General features: G+C 43.8%; 1 protein-coding gene across 1 annotated transcript in view; it reads right to left on the bottom strand.

Moving 5' to 3' along the window:
• Positions 1 to 25,121, bottom strand: part of LRRN1 (leucine rich repeat neuronal 1) — a 29,964-nt gene extending 4,843 nt beyond the window's left edge. Inside the window, exon 1 of the mRNA XM_081184110.1 lies at positions 24,661 to 25,121. The gene's annotated coding sequence lies outside the window, so the exon portion shown is untranslated. The remainder of the gene's footprint in view (positions 1 to 24,660) is intronic.
• Positions 25,122 to 25,819: the final 698 nt, after the last annotated feature.

Here is a 25,819-nt window from a genome sequence, read left to right as displayed (position 1 = left end):
TCATCCCACGTGGGTGTGATTCTCTGCACAGTAAACTGCAAGAAATTACTATTGCTTTGAGCAAACAACTGTTTGCAGCATTTTGATGTCTGGATCATCAAAATGTCTGGATCATCAAACTTGTGTAACTTTTTACAGATCCCTCTTCATTTCTAGCAAGTCCAAAGTCCCTCCAAGGCACTGTCTCAGGATTCAATATTTGTCCAGATGTGATGCACACTCTATGCACGTTGCATGTACACAATATTTGTGGTAGACTTAAACTGGCTATTTTGTTTCCACCCAAAAAGGAAATCAGCATCATTTTGCGAATTCAGTGCACACTCTCTCTCTCTCTCATCATCTAAGCCAATTCTCAAGGGTTCCATATTCAGCCACTCCCCACCGTACATGCAGAGAAATTCATCTCATAAATATGAATGGGAAGCTTCTATAGATGCTGGGCACTAGATGACTCCTAATAACTCTGTTAATCCACAAAGTATTTTTCTTCCTTTCAAATATCATTCATTAGTTTACAGTAATTGATTCCATGAATATAACTTCTATTCAGCAAGGAGAATGATTGTTCTCAATTATGTGCTTAAAACTGCTCTGGCTATATCTGTTTATGGAGACTTATCTTATACAAAGCCTATAGTAAAACACATAAAACACAGCAAGGTTCAGGATAAGCCACAAATTCAAATCGATTCTGGTGTTAATATTTATATCCTATCAACTGCATATCACATATTGTGCAACTGTACATTTCTGGTTTCAGCAAACAGAATAGCAATTATTAAGCATTTCATTATTTTTATGTCAACAATCTGAATACCACTTAATCACAGTCTTCTCTAAGCAGTGTACAGGAGACCCAAATGAGTTAAAACTAAGTCTGCTGGACTAAAAAAAAGTATTCAGTAAGTACCGGAAGTTCAGCAGGGAGGGAGCCTATCTGTCCTGAACCGAAAGGGAGTTCCACAAAAATGGCCCCACTCTGAATGCGTGGCTCCTTTTGTTTCTTAAAATAAGTGATCTCTTACAGAAGGAAAATGTAATTTTATTTTAACTGGGAAAATGTTCTTTATGAATAATGTGCATACTAGTTTTTTTCCTCTCTCTCTAAACAATGGCTAGAAGTGATTGATTGTACCTATCTATTAATGAAAGTATGTTTCAGTTTTAACACAGTAAATTGCAATTGCTTTCACATGCTGTGCTCCATTTTAATTTTTGCACTCAGGTGAACTGCAGTTCAGACTAGAGTGCAAAAGCAGTTTAGAAGGAGGAGAGTAAGTCAGAAATTGTGAGAGAGAGAGGAAAAGAAAGAAAAAAGAAGTGAACTCTACACTGGACTTTTGAGTACTTTTAGAAGTACACTTTCGGCCTTTTATTGTATTAAGTCTCTGGTCTGTAGTCTGAAATAAAAATCTAGATGCCAGTTTACCTAGCCAACTCTCATTTAGCAATGATTCTATAGGAAGGAGGCCAGGTTTCACAAATACACTGCACTACAGATATGGCACCAAAACGTCTGCTCAGGATGATGCTGATCTGTGGCAGACTGCATTATGTTGTTTTTGTTATTTGTATACCACCCTTCATTTGAAGATCACAGGGTGCTTCATAACAAAACGAGAACACAAAATGCATAATCAAACAAAAGCAAAACATCTCCCACAAACACATTTTAAGGGACATAGAATGTTTAATCAGCTAAAGGCCTGAAACGTTCTTGTCTATAGCCTAAAGATATGTAATGAAGGCACCAGGTGAGCCTCTCTGGGGAGAGCATGCCACAAACAGGGAGCCACCACAGAAAAGGCCTGTTCTTGTGTTGCCACCCTCCAGGCCTCTTATACAAGGGGGGACACAAAGAAGGGCCTCAGATGAGGATTGCAGGGTCCAAATCAGTTCATATGGGTAAAGGCAGACCTTGAAATAAGGATTTTGAAAGCAAGCGCATGCCTATAACGGTAGGCAGTGGTTCAAAGTGGATTATAACACTGCTTTGTTGTAGAGTTGTTGCAAAAATCAAATGGGAAAAGTGATGCTGTTCTCTGCTGTCGAAAAAGTGGCATCGTATTACTAGGAATCTTGTGTTATAAATAATAATTACAACTCTGGCTCAATGCGAGTAGTGATCTTCATAATGTAAATCTCACTTGGCAGGAGGACAGGAGGGAGGAATACTTGGCCCCAACACTCATTGCTGACTTCACGAAAAAAATAAAGATTGATAAAGTTTGGAATGTGATCAACCAGATGCCACAAACAAGACACAAGTGCAACAGCATTCTTGTCACTTGTGATTCTTGGCAACTGGTATAAGAGGCACACTGCCTCTCAGTCACCTTAGCAAGTAGCCACAGATATCCTTATCTGCCATGATATTATCCAATCATCTTTTAAAGCTATCCCAGTTGGTGGGTATCACATCTTGTTTGAGCAAATTCCAGTGCACTGTTGTGAAGAAGTACTTCCTTTCGTCTGTCCTGAAGCTTCATTGAATGCTCCGAGGTTCTAGTATTATGAGAGAGAAAGACACCTCCCTACCCACCTTCTCTGCCCCATAATTTTACACACCCAAATCATGTCCCCTCTTGCTCCCATTTCTCTAAACCAAAAATACCCAAGCGCTGCAGCCTAAGAGAACTACTCTTAAGAGAATTGCTCCAGCCCCTTCATCATTTTCATTTCCCTTTTCTGAACCCTTTCCAACTTTAAAATCTCTTTTTGGAAGAGCTGTACACAGTATTCCAAGTGTGGCCACACATGCACAATGGCACTGGCAGTTTTATTTGTAACCTTTTCCCTAATGATCCTGAACACGCAATTCATCTTTTTCACACAGCTGCTGCACACAGCTGTTGACATCTTCACTATGTTACCTAGGAAGACCCCAACATTTCATTCCTCATCAGCCACCACTTCAACCACAAGCGTATGTATGAAATTTCAATGTTTTTACTCTAATTTGCATCTTTTTACACCTGCTTACAGTGAATCCTGCTTGCCATTTTACTGCTCATTTACCCAGTTCTTTAAATATTTTCAGGTGGGTGCCATCCAGACCCAGTGATCTACCAATTTTTAATTTATCAATGAGACCTAGAACTTTGTCTTTTGTCACTTCTATTTAGTTTTGTTCCTAAGGCTCTCTTCTTGCAGAAGTTAGCTCAGGTTGATCTGCCCTATGTCCTCTGCTGTGAAGACAGATGCAAAAGATTTCATTCAGCTCCTCCAAAATCTCCTTTAGCACACCCTTTGACTGCCCTGTCATCCAAAAGTCCACCTGCCTCTTCCTATCCAGCTTCCTGCCTCTAATGTATTTTTTTTTATGGTTGGTCATTCATATGTTCTTAACAGTGTGCTCTTTGAATTGTTTTAAAGTATCCCTTATTGTTTCTTGAAAAGTCTTTTCCAATGTCTATGTTCTTTAATTACAGAAGGAACTGGTTTTTAACTGAACAAATACAATGTTCAAGACTTCTCTGCTACTAAAACTTTGTCCTACCCCTGGTTGCTCTCAGGATGGTAGCTTTCAGGGAGTAATTTATGTTTGCATATAAACGACTTTATAAATGCATATAAATTTTGTGGTACTGTTGAGTTGCCTCACTTCCTCTGTATTATTGGAAATTAATGGAGAACCCAAGGAAGGAGTGGTCATGATCAGTGAGCTGGCAAGGAATAATAATAATAATAATAATAATAATAATAATAATAATAATATTGATACCCCACCTATCCCGCTGGGTTTCCCCACCCACTCTGGGTGGCTCCCAACCAAATATTAAAAACACAATACAGCATTAACATAAAAAACTTCCCTACCTCTATATATTTCCCCCCATATAGACACTAAATGATAATATTAATGAATACTATATGGCAAGTTTCAAACAACTGAACACTGCATACCATGTGCTAGGTGAGTGGGCCATTATACAGTTAGATTTTGGCCACAAATTTATTTCCAAAGCAATTGTTTTGCTTCTTACCCATCTTTGGGAGAAATTTAAACAAACAAGATAACCAACTGCTACTAACCTCTCTCTTTCTTCCCCTGTACACATCACCAACCCCTAACCTGAATTAGAGCTTTGTACAGTGGTACCTAGGCTTACATACGCTTCAGGTTACATACACTTCAGGTTACATACACTTCAGGTTACAGACTCTGCTAACCCAGAAATAGCACCTCGGGTTAAGAACTTTGCTTCAGGATAAGAACAGAAATTGTGCTCCAGCAGCGCAGCGGCAGCAGGAGGCCCCATTAGCGAAAGTGGTGCTTCAGGTTAAGAACAGTTTCAGGTTAAGAACGGACCTCCAGAACGAATTAAGTACTTAACCCAAGGTACCACTGTAATTTGTTTTTACAGAACACAGTCATAATAAAGAGTCAAAACCATCCACACAATACATTATCAGCAACAAGTCCTGAGGGTCACTGCGATCCTCAGTACAAGTACACGCACAGGACCTGCCTGTGAATGGCAAGAAATAAGTCATTTCAAAACAGAAGAAACAACATAATCACAGCTCCATGCAACATTCTACACAAATCCAGTCACTGAAACCACTGTTTGATTGCCACTTGCTCACACTTTGATTACACTAAATTAAAATACAAAAATCAAAGGGAAATAAAGCAGCTTCAAAAATTATGTTAAGATATTGAAAATCTATCTATAACTGTCTAGTTAGAGCCCAGGATGAGGAAGTCTATATTTTCAAATATTATTGCATATTGTTTTATAACACATAATATTCATTAAGGGCTAGGGAGAAAACAATTACACAAAAAAGGAACATAGTTTGCATTGGCTGCATTTGAAATCCGGTCTCGGTTTGCAAAGGCTAATGGAGTTTTCTTCAGGGGGATCATCTGTGAAATTATTAGACAATTTATTTGAATAATGGTGCATTATGCTAAAGAGCGGGAGTTCTGATGTTTGAACACTCTGGCCAACATGATTGTTAATGTAATTATTTGTACTGTTGTTGATGCTATTGAAATGGCCTCTGGCTAAAGCAATTAAAGAAACTGTATAATTTCACATGGCAGTTGTTTGTATCAAGTTGGTTTATGCAAGCTGATTCAGAGAAGCAACTACTCACAAAACAATGAATGGAACTGCTTTAAGAGATTTCAGGAAATAAGTAAGAGAAAACTCTTTTGCCTAAAAGGCTCCGAAAAGATGGATTTAGACCAAACACCACAAAATTGATCCCTGGGAAATGAAATAGGGAACTGCCTTTGCTTATCTACCTTCCTCTTCATCCTTGTTTTTGAGGAAAGAAAGGAACAGATCCAATAATGAACTCAAAATAAACATTAGTATTTCCCCATTTATCCAAGAGAAAATTGAAGGGTAGAATTGAAAACCATTACAAAACTGTTTTTCTCTTTCTCTGTAATATCTGAATCAGGAGCCACTGAGCAATCCCTGGACTGGTGTCCAGATACAGTGATGGGTTGGAGGGGAGGTAATAAACTGAGTTTGAATCCAGACATGTCAGAGGTTCTGTGGATGAGTGGTTTTTGGCTCCAGGAAACTAGTATGTTGCCTGCTCTGGATGGGGCACACTTTCACTGAAAGAATAGGTCCATAATCTGGGGGTGCTCTTAGATGCAGCTCTGCTGCTGGAGGCACAGGATACTCCAGTGTCTGGAAGAACCTTCTGCCAGTTTTGGCTGGTAAAACAGGCATGGTTGTTTCTCGATTAGGACGGTATGACCACTAATCATCCACGCATTGATCATCTCAAAATTGGATTACTGCAATGTGCTCTATGTGGGGCTACCATTGAGGTTGGTCCAGAGGCTGCAGATAGTGCAGAACTCATCAGCTAGAGTGCTTGTGGGGAGCAAACTACCATTGACATATAAAGGTTTTTGGGGTTTTTTGCAAGATTTGCATGGGCTGCTTATCTGCTACTGGACCAAGATCAATATAAGGCTTTATAAGGCCCTATAAAGCTCAGGATCAGGTTATTTGGAATACCACCTTATCCCTTATATACCCAGTACCAGTGGCGTAGCGTGGGTTGTCAGCACCCGGGGCAAGGCAAGTAATTTGCGCCCCCTAACCCGTGGATTTTAGCACCCGAGTGCGAGCGCCCCCCCCCATGTTGCACCCGGTGCGGCCGGCACCCTTGGCACTCCCCACGCTACGCCACCGTTCCAACGTTCAGCTTCACTGGATGCCCACGAGTTATATTGTACAGAGAGAGGGATAAAAACTTTCCTCTCTGTCCACTCTCTCCTTGCCATGCCTTAGTTTTGCAGGCTTCTCTCCTGTCGCCTCTTGCTTGCCTTTTCTCTAAACTAAAAACAAACCCAATGCTGCCGCCTTTCCTCAGGGCACCGGCTCCATCCCCTTGCTTAGATTCCCTCTACCAAAGCTGAAAGCAGCCTGAAGTTCCTCCTGATCGTGAATGGGAAACAGCTGGCGAAGCCGGCGGCCTGCCAGGGAAGGGATCTCTTCCTAACCTGCTCCACGGAGCCCGTTCCTTGCAAGCGCTCCGTGTCCCTCAGATGGCAAGCGCCTTTGGAAACGCGGAGCAGGCGCTTGCCGGCGAGCAGCCCCCCCCGCCCCTTCCCAAGCTAATCCTTTTAAAAGCGAAAGCCCCTTAACCCGCTGGCGAGAGGCTTAGCCGGGCCTCGCCCGCCCACCGGCTTCCTCTCGGAGGTTTTTGGGGAGCGCAGGGTGCGGCGAGGCCCGGCGGCGCGTCGGGGTGCGGAGGCTGCCCGTGCCGGCCAGGCGTCGGTGGCGGCGTCGCCGCTGCTGCAGCGGCTGCTCCTCCTGCGAGCAGTGAGTGGAGCGCAGCCGCAGCGGCAGCGGGGGGCGTGCGCGCACTAGGGCGCAAGGCTGGCGGTGGCTGCGGGGAGCCCGGCGGAGGAAGGAACTTGTCCCTTCCCTCTGGACTCGCGCCCCCCAGATGTTGCGCCCGGTGCGGCCGGCACCCTTGGCACCCCCCACGCTACGCCACTGCCCAGTACATCCTTGTATTCTGTGAGAAAGTTTTCTCCTTGGAAGTCCCAAATCAGAGGATTTTAGTGACCACTGTGAGAGAGCAGATGCTAGATAAGATTAATCTTTGGTCTGATCGCCAGGGCTCCTCTTATGTTAAAGCCTCTGTGTTATTACTTTTATTGGACCATGTAAGATTAATGTATTGTCAGCACAGGAACTTTTGTGTTTCTTTCTCTGCGGCAAGTTCTTATAACTGGAAGTCTTAAAGTGCAGCTACTGCATACTGGCATTCTGCAAAAGTCAACCAGGGAATTGCAACATTGCTCCTTTCTGTCATTCTCTAGCTATGTATATGTCATTAGCAAAGCATTACCAAATCATATTAGAAACTTAAAAAATAATAAGTGCTTGCAAATAGTGGGCTGTCAAATTATCTACTATACCAGATTGCTTTTTGGTTTAGCTTTCAGTGGAAATAAAATATGCCCTTGTTTAAAGACTAGGGGGTAAAATGGCAAGACAAATGTAATTGTGTAATTGTTGACTTTACAATGAAGAACCACCTTCAACCATTGTGCTCTCTCGGTGCAGTTACATTACGGGCTTTCAAAGCAACATCTAAACAGGCCAAGAATTTTGTTAGATGTTCTATGCAGCAGTGAGCAGAAGCCAATTGATTAGGTGATAAATGCCGCTACAGGCTTCTTGAATTCTTCCGCACCTGCTCCCAACTCAAGATAGGATGTGGACTGCCATGCACTAAGAACCATCTTGAGAGAGGTACACAAAATGAAGCCTTAGCTACCACTTCAGCTGGTACCCATTAAAAAGGAAACATATCCTAATTATAAAAGCTGTACCAAACCTTGAATGACAGGAAGATGGGTGCTGTGCTAGCTTCATGTTTCTTATATTGCTAGGTTCCAAGGGGTAGCACAGTTCACAATTTTAGCCATCAGATGCAATCAAGAACTCTTATTTCCTATTGCATACAACCAAAAAAGTGCTCACTTTTGTGCCTCTCTCTTTCCCACTTTAACTAACCAACATGATTCAAAGCGCAGCCAGTAGATGATCATACAGAACATCTGTCCACTCACAAGCAAGGAGACTCTGAAGTATATGCGTTGTATTTACATGAAAGACCGTAGTTTAAGTTGTGTAATGATTGGCTTGGATCTTAAATTGCTTCTCTGTTCACGTAAGGGACATGATTAACAACCTTTTCCAACTGCTGCAGCTCGCCACCCCCCAATATCTAAAGTAATTTTTGAGTGAGCCCCAACAGCAGCAGATTTGGGGAGAGCAGAGGGGGCTACAGAAGAAAGGGAAAGTCAGGAAAGCATCATTGCATGGGTGTGTCCTCTGCATCACTCAGGGACAAAAGTATGAATCAAAGCCATTTTGAAAAGGCAGATCCAATGTTTTCCGTTCTGTGACTCCCGTTGCAGTCACAGAAATGCCTTTTGTTCAATGTGTAAAAACTCCAGGCTGGGTTTTGTTTTCAAATTCCTAGGGTACAAGAGAGTTTTTCTAAATGGATATTTGGAACACCACAGACAATGCCGTCTCCCTGATCTCAGAATCTGTTCCGGGATGCCTGATGCTTACATGCTACTATTCTTTTTGTAGTGACTTTCATTCTTCACTACACTCTCTCTCCGGGGGCTTCCCCAGTGTCTAGGAAACCCTTTGCTAGGATGCTGGACTGTAAAATCAAATTTAACAACAGTTTCTAAGTGTGCGTTTATTAAATTAACATATTAATGACAAAGGCTATCGGAAAAACATAAAGCTTGAGATAAATACACGTATAAACAGTTCATCCATTTTTATAGTCTCGACTCTTCAACAATATGGTAGCAAAAATGAAAGCGCACAAGGATTTATATTGGTGGGGGACCTAAATATTCCCCCCAATATAAAGCCATGTGCCCTTTCATTTTTTGCAGAACAGCTGAAAATGAGGGGGGAGGGACCTAAATGGCTCCTCCTCTTATTTATAGCTCTTCTGCAATAAACTGTTCAGTATTGCAATTAAAAATAAAATGGCAAGCCGCAATTGCCAGAATTCGCTATACACTGGTGCAGTCATCAGGAGAGGAACTTCTAGTTGTGCCCCATAACACTGGGCTCTGCTCCATGATGACACAGTGCAGGGCAACAGTGTAGTGTTCTGGAAACTCCTTCTGGTGCATATCAGATAGGTGCCAACCATTTGGGCACCTGTTGAATATCTTTTTATTACATCGGGCCTTCCCAGAAGGCTAATCTGGGCCTGGATGCTTTACTGTTTATATACTGTTAATTTTGAAACAGGATCATGCTATTTCAATAGGCTTTCATGCAGTTCTTAATCTACTGTATTGATCTGGTTCCTGTTTGGTATATTTGCCTTGAGGTTCTTTTGAATAGAAACAGATTTTTAAAATTTGTTAATAAATAAAGATCCATTGATTTGCTATAACTACATCATTATGGAAATTATTATTATTATTATTATTATTATTATTATTATTATTATTATTATTATTATTATTAGAGGACTTGACTTCTAGAATTCAAGGTTATTTTGCTGGTTATTAAAAATCAGGTGAGTCAAAGGTGATGCCTACACATTTTCCCACTATCCGTTACTGAAAGTAGTGGCAAGGTAGCCTGCACCTTATCCCATAAGTTAATGTGCAGTGTCATGAGTGTCACACTTCCACGGCTTCCTTACATGACAGTTTAAATCTTTTAAAAAAAATATGATTTCAGCTTCCCACAATCTATATGCTTTTGTCTGGAAAAGACCTGAGCTACCCGTCATCTATTGTATAGCTCTGCCCTTTTTAATTAATTCCTGATTGCTTGATTGATTGCTTGATTTTGGGGGGGATAATTTGTATATAACTACCATTTAACCCCATCCATCAACAAAGCTACCCCCGTTTTTCATAGACTTCACCTGCACATTGTCCAACCACTCACCAAAGACTAATTTCTTTCTTGTGAGGAATACATGGTTGTTTCTGACTATGCACATCCTCTGCTACTTTACAAAAGCATGGAAATCTCCTGAGCCCCCCCCCCCCCCGCCTTTCCTGCTCATCTCTTGGATTAAGATAAAATGTGCACAGGTGAAACTAGACATATTTAGCATACTTTGTGAAATAGGAGGCATTCATCACAGTCTTCCATGGAGGAAACAGGCACATGGTGATAAAGGTTTTAAGATTTAATACCAACCCAGATTAAGGGATAAACTGAAAAATAAATACATTACGAAGCACTGGTGGATACATATCCTCTGGGCACACCTAACTCTATGGGCCATGCCCAATGAAAGTAGCACAAGCCCATTGATTTCAACAGGTGTACTCAGAGTGTGATTTAGTTCACTGTTGTCCAAAGGCACGGTAAACATCAACTGGGCATCCTGAGTATAATTAGGAGGTGTTACCAGCACAACTGAAACTGCGCATTTGTTTTGCAGAACACCTACATAGGTGTAAACAGCAGCTGTGTGTCCCTGTCTGCTTCACTCATCAACCCCACCTTGCCTAAGACACTTACCTCCCTCCCTTCACACCTCACCAAACCTCTGCAGCTCACCTGGGCCTCCTGCCTGCCCGCTCTGCCTTCTGTGTCAGAACTTTGTAACTCTGCCTGCAAATTTTGTCTGAGCAAAGCAGGCATCTTGAACAGAAATTGGTACAAATGCTACAACCGAGGGGAAATGACGTGCCTGCTGTACGTAATCAACACAGGCCAAATAATGCTGTAGCTTAAACTGACGTCCTGGAGGAAGTTATTTACTGCTGCATTTTGCCACTTGCCAACATGGACATACACATCATATGTCTTGATTGTTTGCTGATGCTTAACATCTGATGCAACAGTACAAACCTATTTATTGGAGGACAGAGTTTTGTGTACCACATAGCCTGGCCTGCACTCTGTAAGGTAGCCTGCTGTCCTCAAGTGTAGTGGATTACACTGACCTGTCACCACAGGGAAGGTTCAACTGCCTGTCCAGTCATTCTCTATATGTGAAATGGGGGGGGGGGTGAAGATGCCATCCTGTCCTTTGGTTCAGACAATTTGTGTGTATTAATGGTTCCTTGTCATTCTGGGGGGAAAGTGATACATGGGGTGCCGCAGGGTTCTGTCCTGGGCCTCTTTGTTGTTCAACATCTTTATAAATGACTTGGATGAAGGAACTGAAGGGATGCTCATCAAATTTGCGAAGGACACCAAACTAGGAGGGGTAGCTAATGTCACTGAAGACAGAATCAAGATTCAATATGACTTTAACAGATTGGAGACCTGGGCCAAAACTAACCAAATGAATTTCAATAGGGACAAATGTCAGGTTCTGCACTTAGGCAGGAATAACCAGCTGCACAAATATAAGATGGGGGACACCTGGCTTGCCAGTAGTACATGTGAAAAGGATCTAGGGGACTTAGTGGCCCACATGCATAACATGAGTCAACAGTGTGATGCAGCCAAAAAGCAAGAAAACAAACAAAAACCAAAGCTAGGCTGCATCAACAGTAGTATAGTGTCTAGGTCAGGGGAAGTTATAGCACCACTCTATTCTGCCTTGGTCAGACCCAACCTGGAGTACTGTGCCCAGTTCTGGGCACCACAATTTAAGAAGGATATTAATAAGCTGGAATGTGTGCGGAGGAGGGTGACAAAGATGAACAAGGGTCTAGAAACCAAGCCGTATGAGGAACTGTTGAGGGAACTGGGGATATTTAGCCTGAATAAGAGGACACTGAAAGGAGATACAATAGTCATCTTCAAATATCTAAAAGCTGTCACATGGAAGATGGCACAAGCTGGAAGATGATGGCACCAGCTGGAAGATGGCACAAGCTGGAAGATGGCACAAGCTGGAAGATGATGGCACAAGCTGGAAGATGGCACAAGCTGGAAGATGGCACAAGCTGGTTTTCTCCTGCTCTGGAGGATAGAACCTGAACCAGTGACTTCAAGATACAGGAAAGGAGATTCCAACTCTGTCAATACAGTGGTGCCCCGCAAGACGAATGCCTCGCAAGACGGAAAACCCGCTAGACGAAAGGGTTTTCCATTTTTGAGCTGCTTCACAAGACGATTTTCCCTATGGGCTTGCTTTGCAAGACGAAAACGTCTTGCGAGTGTTCTGATTTTTTTTGCGCTCCCCCCCTTTTTCTAAGCCGCTAAGCCGCTAATAGCCTTTTAGCCACTAATCCGCTAAGCCTTTAATAGCCGCTAAGCCTTTAATAGCCGCTAAACCGCTAATCCGCTAATAGGGTTGCTTCGCAAGACGAAAAAACCGCTAGACGAAGAGACTCGCGGAACGGATTAATTTCGTCTTGCGAGGCACCACTGTAGAGGCTTTTAAGCAGAGGTTGGACGGCCATCTGTCATGGCTGCTTTAGTTAAGAATCCTGCATTGCAGAGGGTTGGATTAGATGGGCCTTGAGATCCCTTCCAACTCTACAATTCTATGATTCTATGCTACTTGCGTAGCCAGAGTCCTGATCTGACGATGCAAGGCAGCACCTTACTCAATGCATGTCTACTTAAGGCCTATCTCTGGTTTTGCTGTTCTATCATTTCTCAGCAGTTGAGAAGCACTCTGGTAGATTCACAGTGAGGTGCCTTCACTTACAAAATTGGTAACCTTTCATGAACTTTCTATTTAAACATGACTGTTACCTGCAGCTGTCTACTTATGAAAGCATGTCATTACAGTTTCCTAACTTTCAAAACTCTTTTGGAAGTTATTTGGAGGCCAGAAATGGTTTTATTTTCACCATGATGTAGAACTGTTTAGCTGTACACCCTCAGCAAGGGACAATGTGCAACAGTATTGCCATGAAGTCCTGTTGGTTAGCAGATTAGCAAAGGTGTGCAATGAAAGAATACACCAAAGTTTGCACAAAAGACTGGATCCCTGGGAGCACCTGCACCACTTCTCCTGACCTCTGAAGTACTCTAATCCAAGCAACGTTCTGCAAGTGCTGTTGACAAATGTTTGGTGTATAGTGCAATGCCACTTAAGGTGAAAAATGGAGGCCATTAATGACAAAACTGCCATTGATTTCATCCTTTTCAGTATTTCATTTCTTATACCCTTTAAAGGATCTCTCTCGCAAACAATCTAAAATATGATATAGTGAGATAAATCACTTTATTGCAGGACAAATTATGTGACAGAAGTCACGAAGTTATACAACAAGTACAAGGGGCTGAAACAGTGATTTACGGTGTTCAACACATTTGTATGCCACTCCTCAGTTAGCAAGAATGCCCAAGGCTGATCACAACAAAACAGTATGAAGCATGTGACAGATGATCCCTCCCTGCCTGTGCCCTCCAAATGTGATTGGACTCCAATTCCCACCATTCCCAACAAGAGGCCATACTTAACTGAGGCTGATGGGAATCGGAGGACAACAGATCGGGGAAGGTGGTGATCAGTAGAGGATGCTCACTCACGGCAACATGGAGCTTAAGTTGAAACAAAAATAAAAAGCTTCTCCCCAAATAACACCCCCCAACCCCCCAGTTTTCTGTTCCCTGCATATTCCCTAGCTTTCCATTTGAACTGGTGCAACCATTTCCATCAATCAGTTATTTCCACTGCTCGGCCAATCCTAAAACAATATGTGCTAAATGAGAAGTAGTGATGCATTAGAGAAACATGTAACTAAACCTGAACTGGAAATTTGTCTATCTAATGTGAAGGTGGGCTAATCTAGTATCTTTCTGAAGGACAACTTTTGATAAAGGCATGCACACTTCAAGCTTGTTACAGTAGCTGTGTTTCTTCCTTGCCATTGTCAGTAATTTAGTAGCTGCCAAATGAATGAATGAATATTAGACGCATGATTGGCTTGTATGAACATAAGCTTGACAGCGTCAGCATCACTACTGAATTTGCATCCTAAGCTTTCTCCTGAAGGAGCCCGTGGCAGCAAGTAATGTAAGGATGTTACATGTAACCAAGACATGAACCAATACTACAAATCTTTCCTTGCATTTTAGCTGCAGTTCTCCAAAAGGCAGCTTGTTTTCTTTGGACACCACAAATAATTGTTAAAGAAGTGAACTTGGAAACTGCACGTGGACAGCAGTAAAGCAGCCGTGAAGGCACATTTTTTTAAAAAAAGTTACTGTTCTTATTAAATATAGAAGTTCCTCACTGGCAAGGCAGGTGCACATTGTATATGCCTTTTCTTTTTATTTCTGAGGCACACAGTTTGTAAGTAGGCCTCTTCTGCCTGCTTAAATCTGTATGAAGATGCTGTGGGTGACCTGGAATGGGTTGGTCCTTCATCTCTGTTATCTGCACATTTTTCTTTTCTGGACGCCAACTGGCAAGAGTCTCATCTTTATACTCCCCACCCCCAAACCAGTGCACTAGGTAATAGAATGTTGATCGGGGACCATAATTCCTTTGCTATAGCCTCTTTGTATGATGCTACTGTTGGGTAAATTACTCTCAGTATTTCTATATAAAATTGTCTGGTACACTTTCAAAGGGGTAACTATCCACCTAGTTGCCATCTACAGCAGAGCTGAAAACCAGCAAATGTCTTGTTGTAGGATTGGGTGTTTGTTTGTTTGTTTGTTTAGATGATATACTGGCTCTCCTCCAAGCTTGTGGATTTGTTAAGGTGGAAGCACTGCTCTTTCCGTTTTGCTAAAAATTGCATGGTGGCCAACTCTGCATGGTTGTTGCGAGGACTATACACTTTGGGGGATGACAGAGGACGAGATGGTTGGATAGTGTTCTCAAAGCTACCAGCATGAGTTTGACCAAACTGCGGGAGGAAGTGGAAGACAGGAGTGTCTGGCGTGCTCTGGTCCATGGGGTCACGAAGAGTCGGACACGACTAAACAACAACAACAAAATGCTGTTACAAAAAGCAGAAAGCTGTAGATGAGAACATTGTGTACAGAGTCTAAACACAGTATAGGCACATGTATTACATGTGGCTCGCACAACTCGCCCAGTCAAGCCTGTCCCAGCAGACATCCATCCTCAAATTGGAATTGCTATGGACTTGCATGTAATATCTAACATGACTAGGCCATAATATCATGGTTGTGCCCCAAATTATTTTTTCTTTGATTTCTTAATGTTTGTTTTAGTATTTTTCTAAACCTGCCCTCTCCCTGCTGCCTTCAAAAACAGAGTGAAACATGCTGAAGATCATCTTCTTCTTTGCATTTATATCTCCCCCTTTCCTCCAAGGAGTTCCAAGTGGCACTCATGATTTTCCTCTTCCCAATGATATCCTCACAACAATACTGAGATGTGTTAGGCTGAGAGACCATGTCTGACTCAAGGTTCATGTCTGTGTAGTGGTTTTAACCCTGTTCCCTCAGATCCTAGTCCAATTAATATCACACCACTTTATGGCTTATTCTTTAAAAGTAGGTCTAGAAGTGAACAAGCTGGAAGAGGGGAATAATCTTTTCCTATACGTCTGGAAGTTTATGGAGGTCCTAAGTCCTGCTTAGTTGGCCTGACAAGGTCCAGCGTCCACCAGTCACCCCTGGCTGTAACAGAGGAATATGTGGGTATGCACATATATGGTTGATAGTTAACAGATAAAACCAGCTTAGGTGACATACTAGAAAAGGCTGGCCAAATGAAGTGGTCTTAGTGACAACATAATCAACTTCAAGATATTTGCACCATTGCAAAGGTCCTATGATCCAGTCACAACCCACAGAATTTGCCAGGCAGGAGAACACTGAAGAGAGCTTTGAAGATTACTTCAGCATTCAAATAAGAGTCCTGCAGGACAACAGGGTGCTTGTTTAGAAACCTGGATTCTAAGCCATTTAAAACCTTAAAAGGTTAGCACCATCACTCTGAGTTATGCTTGAAATTGGATTGGAAAACTGCACTGTTGTTTAAGAACAGGGAAGGTGAATTTGTTACAGGCAGGCCCAGTTAGAAACCTAGCAACTAACTACAGCTTCTGCGTGGAAAAATACTTCAACAGGAACGCCAACCATAGCAGTGGGAAGCTCCCTGAGAGCTTTCAGGATTTCATCCAGATACATCCGCCTCTGAAAGGATGGACAATTCTAAGAGGTCCCCTACCTTTGCAGAAGGAAATTGTTACTGCAAGTCTAAACCACACCAGGAGATGATACATAATAATGGTACAGCTTATCTCTTCCTGAAATGCGGGGATTTCCTGTTAGTATTTATATTACTATTAAGAATTAGGAATCACCTTTCACCCTTACTTTTGCCATACAAAGTAAGTCCAAACATCATTTACAGCCTGGTGATCAAGAAAGCACCATTTTCAAATCAGAGTTCTTACTTTCAGCTAAAACAGGATATCATGCCCTACAGCCAGTGGCGGAGGAAGCCGTTCAGGTGCCTGGGGTGGTGCGCCCAGGGTCGGGGTGCACCGCAGGGCCTCCGGAGTCTGCCTTCCTCCTCTCACTCAGCCGCCCTACAGCTGGGGGGGGGGAGGCAGCGGGTGGACCGTTTGGGCAGCGTGGAATGTGTGCGCACCCAACCACTGCATCTCTTTCAGGAGAGACGCATGGCTTGGGCACGCTGTAGGCCCTGCAGTGAGTGTTGTCACCCCCTTCAGTGGTGACACCCGGGGTGGTCCGCACCCACTACACACACCTTCCTCTGTCCCTGCCTACAGCCATTCTTGGCAGTACCAAATCAGAACTGGATGAGATCCTGGAGGAGGAGGAGGCTCTAATTACTTGTTATTTATGTTGCATTCTTGTATACCATTTTCATTTTTAAAAAAGGCCTCAAATAAGTTTACAACATGTTGACAGAAATCACGAAGACTTGATAGAAATATTAAAAACCAGCAATAAAACCGCATATAATTATAAAATGCAAAAGGAGCAGAGGCTAAAAAAAGTTAAGTCAAGCAAAACACAGGGCCTCCAAAAGCTTTTAAAAAATCAAGTAAGTCTTCACAAGGCAGCAGAATCCCATCCATTTCATGGCTATCTGTGCCTCCGTGAAATTCCAAAATTGGGCACCACCGTGGAAAAGGCCCTACTTTGGGTTCCCACACAATGGGCCACACACATTAGCAACCCCCTCCCACTACTGATCTCAGGACTTGGCCTGATTGATACGTGGAACAGCATCCCTAGTACTTAAAAGAGGATGGAAGGGAAGGTGACCAATACCATTAGCAATCCTGAGCCCACTACCCTGAAATATATCTGTTGGAGGATGTTGCACGCTTGGAAGAACAAATCCAATCTGATTAGTCTCACCGCAGCCCCCTCAAAAAGTCCTGAAACTGACATATTGATTTTCCCTTCCACTGTTGTCAATGGGAGGCTTCAGAAAAACCCCACACCACCCTTCCACCACCTCCCTGCTTGGAGCAAGCCAGCAGGCTTAGGAAGTGGCAGTTCTTCCACAGAATTCTTTCCCCAAAACCTTAAGATTTTAAACCTCTGGTCACAGAGGCCAACCCCACTGTGTTCAGTACTTTTAATATTTTACCAAACAGGGAATGGAGATGGGTTGTGGCAGGTGACTCTCTGTCACACGATGAAGCCAGGAGCCAAGGAGCGTTTTAAACCCCAATCCAAGTTCACCATTCCTTTTGCTGGACTATGCAACCTCTTGGGAGTCAAGCTAAACATCTCATATTTAAATATCCTGTAAATCTTGAATGCCAGGTAAAGCTTACTTTGTGACACAACAACATTAATCAGCCCCAGATTCCTGAGCCTACAGGACACCTGCAAACCCACATTAGTGTGGCAGCTTGCTGGATGAAGTGCTTAATTGGCTGGAGGCCTGCAATTAGCTTTTGTTAAACTGAAAAGGAGAATTGCAATAAATTAACATTGTAGAAAGTGAATTAAAGGGGGTGCTTAAAAAAAAAATGTTTAAAGTCACCCTTCCCATAGGTTTGTCCCCCTTGCCTGGCAGACATTTTCTAGGCACAGAACTGAGAAACCCTTTTAGCTTGGAAGGATGAAGTATCACACGTGTATTGTTCATGTAACTATGGTAACCTACAAATGACACCAGTGTTTCTATTTCATACACAAATGAGAGGACAGCTGTGGGGACCACATGCCTGCCAAAGAGTATTATTGGTGAACTGGGATGGCTCGAGTCTGAAAATTACAGTTTGTTTTTCTTAAGAAAAGCTCCAAAATTAAAGAAATAATAAAGGAGCTTAAAGTAGCACTAGAGAAGACAGATTCTGTTACTACAAGTATCTTCATTATTTCTGTTTTTTCCCCTTTCCTTTTTCTGAATGAATGTGTATATTAAACTAATATTCTAATGTCCTTTGTTAAAGGTTATTCACCTGTTCCATTTCCTGTTCCCTTTCTTTAAAGCTATTCTCAAGCCCTGACCCTACCTTAATCCTTCCTGGTTTTTTTACCTATTCAGATTGCAAATACACATACTAGGAAAACTAAATCCTGGTATGCGTATTTGCAAGCCAATTTCCTTAGAAGAAACACTCTCAGGCCATCCTCCAAAGACTACTTGACCTACAAAGGGTTGCAGTGACATCTGAGAATCAAGTCCCTAAGGCTAACCAAAAGAACAGAACTAAAAAAAATAAAGGTGCAAACCTATACATATTTATCAGAGTAAATCCCATTGACTGCAACACCTCAAGCACCACCTGTCCCCATATGAACTGACCTGGACACTGTGATCATCATCTGAGGCCCTTATTTGTGTGCCTCCTCCATGAGACGTCCAGAGAGCGGCAACATGAGAACGGGCCTTTTCTGCAGTGGCTCCCCATTTGTGGAATGCTCTCCCCAGGGAGGCTTTAGGGGCCAGGCAAAAACATTCCTCTGCAACCAGGCCTTTGGCTGATTAACATTATATGTCCTTTTAAATGTGTTTGTGGAAGGAGATTATGGATTTGTTTACTTTTTGTTTTTATTATGTTTTATTATGCTTCAAAGCAGATCTGCACTGTAAAACTGAAACTCCCTCTTTGTTAATAATTTCAGGCATACTTACAGGGTTTTGGTTTTTTAAAGTTCTTAGTCTGTGCAATAGATTTCAGTTCAGCTCTAAGATGAGTACAAAAAATTAAACCCAGATTTTCAATAGTTTGGGTGCACAGTGCTTTTAACTACATATTTAGAAAATAATGGGGCGTGAAAGAATAAGGGACCTTTTCCTCTTTTTAAGAAACCTTGCTTCAGAAGTGAACAGAACAAAACTGCATTAAGGAAAATAGTTTATCCTGAGCAAATATGCATCTGATTATGTTAAAATGAATGCCTGATTTGACTTGTAAAGTTTGCTACTTGTCTTAAAAGTTTCAGAAAACTTAAATGATTTCCCACACTAAGCTGCAGTTATGCAAGTTGATTTACATTTAATCTTGAGCTTGTAATTGTTTATTTTTAATACTTCCCTTAATGTTTGGACAGTTCTAATTAAGGCTTTTCTTGTATTATATTACACTTTACAACACAATGTATTAAAAGAAACAGACTGCAGAAGAGGAAGTTTGTGGACTCTTAAATTGTCTCAATATACTGTACTAAAGTACAATGCAATTCTAGTACTTTTAGCTTTGACTTACCTAAAGTACTGCTGAGAGAAATACACAGACCATCACATTTCTTCGACTAAAAGTTACAGTGGAAAAGAAATAGCAGGTAAAGCAGTAATTGTGACTACCAGCATTGAAAGTGTCTAAGCCTATGACCTGGATTGTTAAAATTAGTCATACAGGCCTCCTACGAGCAAGTATGCCATCTTATTTTCATGAGCCATGAACGACATCTTCCAACGCAGGATTTTGAAGTCAAAGCAGATTCTATGTGTGTGTAAGTATCAATGGTCCAGTTAGAAATTTGGGTACTTTAGGGGCAGAAGAGCCTACTTTTCACATTGCTGCTCTACTGAAGAGCAAACACTTTAAAATTAAAGCATAAGTTGGGAACCGATGGCTCTCTAGATGTTGGTAGACTGCAAACACCCACCCTATCACTGACCATGCAGGCTGGGGCAAATGGAAGCTGGAAGTCCAACCACATCTGGAGGGCTTCAAGTTCATCTGCCCTGGGTTAGAGACCATTTGTCCTGTTCTGCTGGGGCTTGGAGACCACAGGGAAAGTGAAAATGAACGCCAGAGCCACCAGCTCTGCTCCACTCCACTCCAGCCCAGCAGGACGAGGGAAATCAGAACCCTGGGCAGCTCCCAGGGGCTCTGCTGGCTGGGTTTTGCAAAGGTTTGGAGCCTTTAAAAGATTGGCAGAGTTTGGCAATATTTAAAGGGGAAATGGCTAATCTAGGGCAGTTTATTCAGTTTCCCCATAGTTTCCCTAACTGATCTTTTCCACATTGCACTTGAGCTTTCTCAGGATGTAAAAGCCACTTCTGGAAATATAGTGGAAAACAGCACAAGTTTAACACTCTTTCCATGTTATTTGGACCCAGGGGGGAAAAACTGTTTCCAAATGACATGGAAATGAGCACTAAATGCTTCAGTTAGGCACGTGAATACAGCCCAGATCAGTCAGGAAGTACAGGAGAGGGGCTTGTGTGCCCTGTGAAGAATCCACGATCCAGAACTCACCACAAACACTGCAAGCATAACTTTTCAGGCTTTCATAAAATATTGTTTGCAACATACTAAAAGTAGTAGGAAACCTCAAAAACCAGCCAGACTTCCAAACAGATAGTCATCCATGGGGAGGGAGGAAATGCATCTTTATACAAGTTGTCACTTTTATGCCACAAATGTTGGATGCAGCTACATAAGGAGAGGTGGGCTAGTAACTTTTCCAGATTTATTTGCAAAGCTGAAACAAGAGATACGTATGTGGAAACCCTACATGGGATGGCTCTCTTCTGACAAGCTTGTGTACACCCTACCTTAAAACAAAACAAAATAGGCCAATAACTTCAAATTCACAATTCACTGGAAGTATAAAGGCAAGATCTGATTGCATGAAATAATAGCCCTCTTTAGATAGGATTCCTGCGAACTGGGCAAGTGTGGCACAAAGCGCTTGCTTCAGCCTACCATGGCTCTACTTGCCATTGGTGTTTGGGACTATAACTTTGAAAACAGGGAGCCTGCTCTACACATGGGGACTCCACAGTTTGGGAAACTGATCATGAAGGATTCTAAATTGCACAAGAAGTCCTCAAATGTAGAGCAGATGTCATGATTCAGAAGTCCTAGTCCAATGCAGCAACAACAGGAGTTGCACAGGTTTGGGGGCGGGGGCGGCTAAACACAGCCACGTTTACCCCACTAATCATCTTCTTGAAGGCAACCCCTGAAGACGTATTTAAAAGCACTTCCTTTCCACTTTTTAATAAGTTAATGGATGGACTGAACAGTGAAGTAATTTCACATGGGATCTCACAAAGAAGAAAATAACGTACAACCTAAAGAGTTTTCTGATGTATTCCTTGGCAACTCCCAAACAGTTCAAGGGGGAGGGCTGATCATTCAGTGGTGATGTTTCTTTCTCCCACCTGCAAACTGTACTGCAAACTCTTCATTTGATACTGCCTCTTTTTCTAGCCAGTTGCTCGCTGGGAAGCACGCAACGAACCGGCACTAAATAACTTAGCAAAACATGTAAAATAGCAGGCGAACATCTGTTGTCCACCCCGAAACAATGCCAATACAACCAATACAATGCCTTCTTTCCCGCTAGCTCACTGAAACGCCTTCTTCAATGAAACCGTGGAACCCAAGGGTTAACTGCTTTCTTGGTGAATGGGGTCTTTTGCTTTCGGCTATGCAGCTAAACAAAGGAGGAGGCAACTGGTGCCTGGCACACAAGGAGGTATATTCATCCATGCTCACGTGTAGTCCACACCACAAGTCTGTGATGAGGGCTCCACAAAGCCAGAAGGTGAAACGCGCCAGCTGCTGTCTACCAAACTAATGCCTGAAAGGGCAGAGGAAAGGGCATGCTTTGAAGACGTATAAATTGCCTTGGTATTTTCTAGCATTCCACACTGAACCACACTGAATGCTTTGTGGATGTGGTTTTGCCCCCCCCCCTTAAGCACTTCAAAGTCTTTAGAGGTGCGCACAACAATTTAAAAAGATTAGGTCACCATTAAAACCTACTGACTCAGGATCTTGTCTTATCTGGCCTGAAGGCAAGGAAGCTTACTGCATCCTTTATTTGATGTCAATGTCATGAACAACACAGAGAAAGGGAGGGAACTGCATTTTGTCTTTGATGGCAAAGCTACATTTGGTTCAAACTTAACGGAAAACAAAGTAATACTCTGGAAAACAAAGTAATACTCTCCCCTCTGGAATGCAGTTGGAGAGAAAAAGTTCTGAACATCTGGAAAGATATGAAAGAAGCAACTCTACCCTTTTACTTGAAGCTCTCAGATAATGATAGCACAGTTTTATATAGAACAGTAATATAGAGAGATAGATTGAACTCCTACTCATTTGAAAGTTTCCAAAACAGGCTGCTTATTGCTGGAATGAGACTCGGCAGAAACTGAAAGACCTGGAAATAATGTCTAAGGGTCGAACTCTGCCTCAATTAATGACAGGAACATAGGAAGCTCCCTTATAACTGGTCCATCCAACTCAGTATTGTTCCCATTGCCTGGCAGTAGCTCTCCAGAATCTCCAGTGGAAGTATTTTCTAGTCTTATCTGGAAGGTCAGAGACTGAACCAGGGACCTTCTACAACTTTGTTAGGGCCCATCCCCAAAAGGATGAATACATTCCTCCCCTCTGGGTGTGATTCAGAGATCTCCTTTCCCTCACTGGAGAATGGCTTCCTTCAGAAACTGGATTCTCTTGAGGACAGCTCTGTACCTCTAGCTTACTGGCTAGGTGACCTTGCAGAGGGCCTAAAGTCCTCACTGTCTAAAACCTCAGTAACAACTCCAGGACTTTGTACTTTTGGATGCTCCTTCTTCTCACACAATGGCTCAGACACAGGCACACCAGTTTGGATGTGGATGTTGGTCTTCAAGTTGCCAGGCTGACTGGCCATCAGTTTCAACAAATTTGGGGGAAGAAAAGCCCCTGTTGGATCTTGTATCCTACCTGGAATCTCGAGGTTGCAACAAACTTCTCCAGAGGGAGCATATTTTACCCTATCATGGTCAGATTACTAGAGACAGCTTGCCATATAAATGTCCAAACAGCAAGGGGAGCTGGTGCAGAAGAGTGGGGTGGGGGAGCAACCCTCACACTAAGCCTTTATACCATTTTCTTAAGGTCTATTGTTAAACTGAAGACTCCTTGTCTTTTCAAATTCCTTCATGTGAATGGATGAGGCAAGACATCTGCCAGGGTGCATTCCCATTTGCATGCAAATCAGAGATTTAGGGGGACACACAGCACCAGCCTCCTCCTCCCCATGAGAAATGGGAATCACAGAAACTTCAGCCTGGTACTTTTCCCATTGCCTGCGCCTTAGCAGCTCAATGCAGCAAGTCCATTAAAAATCAGAAGGAAGTAAAAAAGAAAGAAAGAAAGAAAGAAAGAGGACAAAGTTAAGTAGTAAAGTGCTTCTTAAGAGCAAGACAGAGGATGGTAACAAAAGTCATCCAGGCATCAGAGGATATTCCAGAAAACATCTTCTTGACTTTGACTAATTTCACACACATGCTTTTCTTCTTCTTTTTCTAAAGAAGAAACCTCCCCTGGAGGGTACACTAACACAGTCCCAAAGTCATGAAATAATCACTGGGCATAACTTTCCTGACAGCAACCAGCTCCCCAATGCAGAGCATGACAATTGCAGATAAAGCACATGCATCCCACTGAAGTGCTTCAAGCCTCTGCAGAAAAAGACAAGGCGGGGAAAGAGTTTCATGCTTCGGCTGAAACCACAAACTAGCAAACTGTCTGGTTCAGGGAAGATTTGGGGAGGGGGTGCAGATTTTCATCATAGCTGCTACCAGCCAGCATCCTCTTCACCCTCCTGCCTTGGGAGAGGACAAAGGACACTAGCTGGCAAACTTTCCATACTTGGTCTGCCTGGGCTAGATGAGAGACAGCAACACACACACACACACACCCTTTTTAGTCTTCCAGCCAGCTGGATGGAGGCAGCCAGCCTTTGGAATCATCACACCTATTGCAGAAAAGAACAACAGCTAACACCTAACTGCTCCCTTCCTCCCCCCCCCCCTTAAACCAGGTTAGATTGACCTTTGTTTCTTCGTTCTAGGGTCTCCAACCGCAAGTCAACACTTAAGAAAAAGAAATTTTGGGGCAAGGGGAAGGGGAGAGAAGACAATCGCCCCCTTGTTTACCCTCCTTTCCCCTTCTAACCATGCCCAGAAATCCAGGGCCAGAGGGCAGGGTGCTGTTTGCTCCATCTGTTTTGCCCATTGCTTATCAGCCTTCTGGACGCTCTCCGCTAGGCAACGCTCTCTAAGCGTCCCAATTCCCTGCGCAGCCTTTCCAAACAAAAGCAATCCCTGCTAGGTGACATCTCAGCCTCTGCTCCCTGGAGGGCTCGCTTATCTTTCTGCCCAGTGAAATGCCATCACCTCCCAGCCCACAAACTCCCGGCACTGGTGTCTTGGTGGAATGCTAGAGATATAGCATATATACTATAGAGCATTTCTCTCCCTGCTTACTACTCCATAGCAACTTGGCTTCCGCTTTAACCCCTTCCCCGCCCAGGTAACCCATCTCCCTTCCTCCCAGCTGCTCAGACGGAGGAGGGACACACTTACCCAAAGAGAGGCAACAGCGGCCGCTAGGAACGAGCCTGGCTGGCCCTCCCCCCCATGGAGGACGCAAGAGAGGCTCCTTAAACCGCGCCCGGAAAGGCACAACAATCCCCGGTGGCGAGGGGGAGCCGAGGAGGCTCGCTTAGCCAGGCTCCGGCAGCTCGAGTTTCAAACGCCACAAGTCTGCGGCCAGAAGGACGGCGGGGCGCGCCCCCCTCTCCTGCCGCCGCCTCTCCTTTCTCCGAGGCGACCGCGGCTGTAATTTCCACTCGGGGCCCCGCGGGCAAGGCGCGCGCTCTTCTCCTCCTCCTCCCCCCGCTGGCCGGGGGTCTCTTCGTGCTCGCGGGCGCCTTCCCTCCTCCCGCCGCGCGCACTTGCTGCTGCTACTGCTGCCTCTGCCTCCTCCTTCTCTCTCCTCAGCTCGGCTTTGCACAGCCCGCAGCCGGCGTGCACCTGGTGTAAGCAAAGCAGGTCAGCTGACGGGCTGCCTCGCCATTGGCCGCTCGCCGCGCGCCCTTCCCCCCCCCCCCCGCGCCCGCTTCGCAATACACCCGAGACCCGAGCTGGGCACCATCTGTAGGGGCTGCTAACAAAGGGGGAAGGCGAGGGAGCCTGCTCGAGGGGGCCGCGAGGGGCTTCTGCCCTGCTGCCAGGGCTGCTGTGGGAACGGCGGCGAAGGGTGGGGTGGGCGACAGGCAGCGACAAGAGCCCCCACCCCCGCCGCGTCTCGCAGACCCCTTTGCACTGGGGCCTGAGCAGGGGGACGGAGCGGGGAGGGAGGCTGCTTCTTTTGGATGCGGGAACCAAGCAGACAATGAGCGCACAAAGGAAACCGCTTCTGCTCGGCGGATTACCCCCCCCCCCCATGGAAGAATGTGCAACACGTTAGCTCGGTCTCGGTCTCTCTGTCTGTATTTGCCTTCTTCTGAGCAGGTGGAATTGTAGGGCATTTGGCACTTCCCCTTTCAGTGTTTGCGCCAAAGAGATGTTTCCTATACATGGATAGCAAGTCCCATTGAACTCAGTGGCGCTTGTTGCCAAGCAGACGCCTCCTCTAGGGCTGCGCTGTTGCCTTTGTGTGCGTTTCTGGTCCTCCTTTTAGGTCAAGGCTTAAGGGTAGGCAATATTTTAAAAATGTTGAAAGCAAAGCAATCTGACAAAA

The sequence above is a fragment of the Podarcis bocagei genome (assembly GCF_964188305.1).
Source record: "Podarcis bocagei genome assembly, chromosome: 2".
Taxonomy (NCBI): Eukaryota; Metazoa; Chordata; class Lepidosauria; order Squamata; family Lacertidae; genus Podarcis; species Podarcis bocagei.
The sequence above is the reverse complement of the archived record's forward strand: the minus strand, read 5'-3'. Positions and strand labels throughout refer to the sequence as shown.